Raw genomic sequence first — 6,674 nt, forward strand, 5'->3', positions numbered from 1 at the left:
CGTTGAATCCAATATATGATAGCTCAAATCCAAGAGACGCTGCTTGTTAGACCGATTGTGCCTGTTCTTTTAGTCTTTTACATTTCTAAGAATAGGCAGTGGCATCTTTACACCGTTGTGTCTGATTTGACCCTGCAGGATTTTACAAGGTAAGTTTTTCTCTCTACAGTAGGTTTTAGAAAGATGACAGAGTGCTGCTTACAATGCTGGTTAAAGGCCTCTCTTCTAGCCAGACATGATATGATCTATTTGAGAAACTAAAGAAGTATAAGCTGGAAATTATGTTACCTATGAGGAACTTAATATATTTATAGGAAACTGCATTACATTCTTTTGATGTGAACTGATGTAATGTTTTTGTTACATTTATTAATTGTTAAAATCATGATCATTAAAGACATGGCTGTCTCTTGAGTTGATTGGTTGAACTTATGTCTAAAATCTAAATATCAAAGCAATGATGCACATTCTGTTGAGATTTGTAAGGGTCTAACATATTAAACCATGAATCCCGATCTCACCCAAATTCTGAAATAGCGTCCTCACATATGCCCTATGGAGAGATAGGGCTAGTGTGCTAGAGAGAGTGCAAAGCCCAAGAACAAGTGCTGAAAAATAGAAATACACTGGTCCTCCTAAGAGAAAGATGGCAGTCACAAGAGAAAGATGTCAGTCACAAGAGAGAATGCCAAAATTGAGTGTCCTTAGGCTCATAATACTTAGTATTTCAGATCGTGGCAAATCATAACGTCAAATACAGAATGATAATTTGCAGCTCTTAAAACCCAGAGAGACCATCTTTCAGGTTAATTTGTGGACCACTTTAATGGAAACAAAACAGATACAACCTTTCTGCCATGGAAGCAAATTGATAAGGATGACTTGGCTTAAATTTGAAATGGCAAACCTACAAACTTCCTGAACTGTATTACAATACTCAGTTTCCTTGTTTCAAAAAGACAAGAAAATTATCAAATGAAATTGACATTTCAGTGCACCGTGTACCAATCTGTCAATATTGAATATACATAACTTGTTCATGAAGTTTGAGGTTATTGACCTTAGGTTGACAGCTCCTTGATTTCTAAAACTGCACCAGATTTGAAGGAAAATCAGGGCCATTGCCTCCAATTCTATCAATCAATATCTGACACAGAGATATAATGAATTTCATCTCAAACACTCTTTTGTACAGAAGAACATCTTGAACTCTTTCACCTCTAAAACACATGGTCCTTAATGACAACAATAAACAAGTTTGCCAGCATATACAGATTTGTTGACAGAGCAGTGCTGCTTCCTACATTACACCATAAGGGAACATAAAGAGCACACTTACATGTACAAGTTAGATTCAGTCCCTCGCTTTTAAGTTTTGAGCAATTGCATTCTTTCTATTGATGCATTGTTGGTTGAGAAATGGCATATGCAACTGGCACAACATTCATGGGAGTACCAGGAACTACTGATCCTGGAAAAGGTCCACTTGAAACATAAGGAACATGTCTAGGAGGAATCATGATGGGAGTACCAACAGCAGAACTAGCAGGCCCAACAATAGGTTGACCCACAGGAGGTCCATATGCAACAACTCTTGGTAGAGATGGCTGAGACAAACTCTTAGGAGGCTTTCCCGCAGCTCCTGCGGAACCATTCTCTTGACCTGTGATAGGTCCCTATGGTGTTGATGTGTCTCCATCGTTCACGCTAGTGATATCATGAATACTAGACTGTCTTCTGTCTTTGTTTGCAGAGTTCAGACGGTTATAATATTTCTGAGCATGACTAGCCACCTAGGTAGGAGTCCTAGATATAACGCAATTTCTGAAGATGCTACGCCAGTCACCTTTACGAAACTTGTCCAGTCCAAGCAAAAATACCCTGCTTCAGCAAGAACATGATGTGCATAACTCAGTTATAAAGTTCAACCAGGCATACTCTATGACCTCCTTCCCTATCCTAAAACTTTTATGACAGACCTTTCCATTCCTATTATTATGGCACTCAACTGCACTTTTAACAGATCTTTACTACATTTTACAGCAAGTGTTCAAGGAAAAGAACAAATAAACATGTGGATTACTGTCTGCCATAAACAGTGCCTGAGCAGGCATCCTGCATCTGTCTATAGATGACGGTGCCCATATTCAGTAGAGTCTGCCATCATCACTGGAGCACATATTGCTTATGCCCATAGCAACTACTCAAGATTGGAAGAGTGACCAATAGTTCCTGCAACATCAATAGAACAAACCTACCTTACCAAGACCACATAGAAAATACATAGCAGGTTGCATCAATGCAACAGATATTGAAACTCAAGACAAGAAACAAGAAAAGCCACCCACCAAACATTATGTTGATCCTGCTTTGTCTAGAAGAAAAGAATAAATTCAAGGTTGTAATGAAGTTGGGATTGAGTTTGTGCCAACTGGCCAGCTTTGATAATGTTGCATATAAAATATAATCCCAAATTTATTCAAGCAGAGCCTGCTTTTGAACACAAATTGGTACTAAAGTTTATATATCTGACTTTGCATGTCTAAACTAGCTCAATTATTAACTCAATAAAGGGGTATTTCCTATCTCAACAAAGAATGGCCAACAGATAAATAGGTGTCAAAGCAATTTCAGGATCAATAAAAAGGATTTATTGTCCTAAAGCATCTGAGGGGACATGAGCATTTCAATGTTTTGCCCAGTGCTCATGTTGGGTTTAGCTACCTAACAATCGCTCTAGTCTACAAGTTCTGTCTGACTATTTCTGGCAATCATCACTGGAATACGGCCATACAATTGTTCATGAAATTGTAGGTTTTCTTTTTGAATGCATAAATAGATTTGGCTCCATGAAAAACCCCTAAAACATTAGCACTGTGCAGATTCATCAGCTGAAAGCTGCAATTCCAACAATTTCTAATTGGATTTAGGCAAAATTTGTTAATAAATATGACCAAATATGGGCTAGAACATTGAATGTTTATACTACATCATGATCTAAAAAATAATTGTGTTTTCTGTAACTTAGTTGGTTTTAGATGTTTTAGGGATAGAACAAGCTCACAACTTGTCTTCTACTTTATATTTAACTCAGTTCTTTCAAGTTGGGGTGCATGACATGCATTGGAAATTGTGGTATAGTTACAAATCCACTGTATCTGAAACAAAGAGGAAAGAACTAGAATTGATTTGGCAATTCCATGTCAAATCAGTTTCGCAACAGCAAAAAAAGGATGCCAACTCATCTAAAGTTTAATCGAAGTCTACAGAAAAGAAGAAACAACATAATGAAATCATGTTTTGTATGATGCTTTGTCAATTTTTGCTCAATGCCTAAAGAAGCGTAAGTAAAATGCATGCTTGTTTAGATATTAAGATGGACAAGATTATGAGGATCCCCTATCCCCCAATTGTAATAGAAAAGTTGTTCCAAATGTTGTTGATGAAGTTCAACCCTTAACAAGTGTAGTGTGAAGGAACCGTTCATGTAGAGTGGCTGAATAAGTTTCTTGTGATGTTATATGACAAATGGCATTTCTGTCATGCATAAGGCATATACATGAATCATGCTTTTCTTAGACAATGCTCTGTTAGTCTAGGGTTATGTGGTTTTTGGTGTATGGATAGTCGGTAAGGATAAATATTTTTAGAGTTTGCATATGGCATTCAAAAACCAGAGAAGCCTAATTTAGTATCATTTATTTTAAAACTCATAGATGTATTTGGATCCTATTATGAGCATTTCATCTATATAAAAACTTATTTTTATCAACAAAATACAGAATATTTACTAGCATTGGAATGCTAAAGTATAAATAAAGACAAATGTGCTGAACTTATACCCAAAGATGATATAATATTTTCTATTTCATTCAAGAGTTTCATGTTAACACTAAAACAACTTCGCACATACCCTAGAGGTCAATTAAGAAAATTATAGTTTATTGGACTAAAAGAAACTTAATATTATATTATATGCTAAAAAGGGTGGCAATATAAGATAATTGAAAAGGGAGATTAGTCATGCAGATTTTTTATAAGCTTGAAAAAAGTAGATATACAAGGACATGTTATCAATAAATATATCAAAAAAAAATTCACAAAAATATCCAACTCTTTGTTGCAAGTAATTCCAATAAAGTGGTGATTGCTATATGTGTTTTTTGCATAATAGTTGCCAGTATTGAAAATGTTGCAGTGTAAACGAATAGAAATTATCTGCTTTTTTGAATTATATATGATTGAGAAACATGTTGAGTATTAGGAAATAGATAATTGTCTACTTGTTTAAGATGAATTTATTGTTATCTTATTTTTCAGGTTTTTGAAGTGTAAAAAATGGCGCAAAAGTGGCATTTATGCATTGAAGTGTCCTGCTTTCCAAATATTAAATTTTTTCCTTTACAATATGGCAACAAATCATTTATTTCATGGAAAGAGAGAAATGCCTAGAATGACAACAAACAATGAGGCATATTACATTGCCCTTGTTGAAGCGCTGAAAAAGGCAAAACAACATGATGTCAATGATATTGAAGTCTTCACTAACTCGGAGTTGATATGTAATCAAATGAAAGGCATCTATCGGGTTCAGAAGGACAATTTAAAACCTCTTCATAAGGAAGCAATAAATTGGAGTTGTCAATTTCAACATTTTACCATCAATTGCCTTGCAGATATTGAAAAGATGTCCACTAATATAATGTCCAGAGCATCTTTAAGCACATATGTAGATGTCAAATATGACATAGGATCACCATCCACTGCAATAGAAATCATTGATCACCATCAATATAGATCCCCATCGTGTGAATGGGTTGTTGTTATCATTGTTCTGAGGTCTATCATAGCATGGTTCTTTCACTAAAGAAGATCCTGTTAATGTTTTATTTTTCCCCAACATGCAATGATTACGGTTTTTTGTATGGGAGACAAATTTATGAACAAATGTAATATATTCCATGTACATGGACAAATGTATTTTGAGAAAAGTAACTGGTTCATGGTTTTGTGATTATCATTAATACATTATGGTGTTGTCTGATCCTTCCAAACACCTTTTCATATCTTTTTTTCTGGAGAGATATTGATATGCTATGTGATTTGTTCGTTGGTTGTTGATCAATGATGAAAGGTTTCTTTACTATGTTTATAAGGAATTTATTCTTAATAGCATTGTTATTTCTCAATCACCCAGTCACTCTTCCCGTCTCCACCTTGGATTTCATCCCAATAGTTTTCCCAGATCACAACTCTATTTTGGCTTGACTTCTCTGTATTTCAGATCTTGTGCTTGTGGATTTATCATGATAGTAAGGACCTAGTCTTTTTAAATCAAAGCAAATCTTGCTCATGCTCAGTGTGTCATAAGTAAGGAAATGTCAATATTTCTCCAAGAAATCACATCCATCATGATGGTCTACTATGCTAAATCTCCCATGTGACCACTCCACTTCCTCCAAATCTTGCACTAGCTTTTCCTCTACAAAGGGATTCTTAGATAAAAACTAAAAAATATGCAGTTGGTATTCTGGTTGTTCTTGTAAGAGAGCTAAGAGGATTACTTGCAATTAGCGACCAGAAACAATACAAGAAACAAACTTCTACATTTTCTGTCGAGAATAGAAATTTGTTTAGATCCTTTGCATTATTTTATAAAATGTGGATAAATATAGGGTACTTTTGGTATTTTGACATTGCTGTAAATTATGTTTGAGCTTAAAGAACTTAAATTTTCAAAATTTCGATAAGGATCTTAGAGGCATCTTCATAACCATCACTCTGTTTGTGTGATAAAATAAGCTCTCACATCACAAACACCAAAGAGTGGACACGATTACATTCAATGATACAACTGGCCCTTTCCGAAAAACGTCCAAGCCATGTAGTTTCGAAGACCGTAAATGTTTAACCAAGATGGCAAAAAGTTTATTAAAGAACTTAAAAAATATAAATCTAACTTTGCTATTGTCAAATTAGATTTTCCATTCAAAATAAAAAAATTCAGGTATTGTTGAAAGTAATAAAATCCTTTCTGCGATCTTTAGAAACCTGAAAATCAATTCGTTTGACGCTATCCATATTGTTAACAATTTTAATATGATGTGATAGTTATTAGATCTTATGTTTTACAAGATACCAAAAGTTTCATGACAGGATTAAGCAAGTGCATCATATATGGCTTCTATTTATATTTCAACCATTCTTCTCATAATAAGGAATGAAAACAATTAAGAGAGAGAAGAATCAAGGGCAACACTAATTTTGTTGTTCATTCTCAAACTATTTGTGAGAAAGTGAAACTAATGGTGAACAAAAACCATAAGCATTATGGGTAACACAATTTCTTCCATCATGATCTATGTGATATAAATATTGGATTTAAGACATATGTGGTTTATATCTTCTGACTTAGTTACCGGAGAATCCATAGTAAAAACCATTTTTCGTCAACGTTTCAAATCCCAACTGGGATCCATCATCAGGACTTCATGAATGCTTGATAGAAGAAGAGCTCAATTGAGGGATTAAATAGTAATGAGGAGATTTGGTTTGGGATGAGATGAATGTCGGCCTTATTGATGAGTTAATTAATTGATTTTAATTTGTTATAAATTATTATTTTATTATTATTATGTTAATTATTATTCTAATTAAGTTTAATAACTTATTTT

The 6,674-nt window shown here is 34.3% G+C and overlaps 1 pseudogene; it reads right to left on the minus strand.

The window, feature by feature from the left end:
* Positions 1-899: 899 nt before the first annotated feature.
* LOC149190585 (transcription factor SRM1 pseudogene) lies at positions 900-2,145 on the minus strand (annotated as a pseudogene).
* Between the last annotated feature and the right edge of the window lie 4,529 nt (positions 2,146-6,674).

The sequence above is a fragment of the Pinus tabuliformis genome, chromosome 3_1 (genome assembly GCF_031772625.1).
Source record: "Pinus tabuliformis cultivar Carrire ecotype Pingquan chromosome 3_1, CPIR1, whole genome shotgun sequence".
NCBI classification, from domain to species: domain Eukaryota; kingdom Viridiplantae; phylum Streptophyta; class Pinopsida; order Pinales; family Pinaceae; genus Pinus; species Pinus tabuliformis.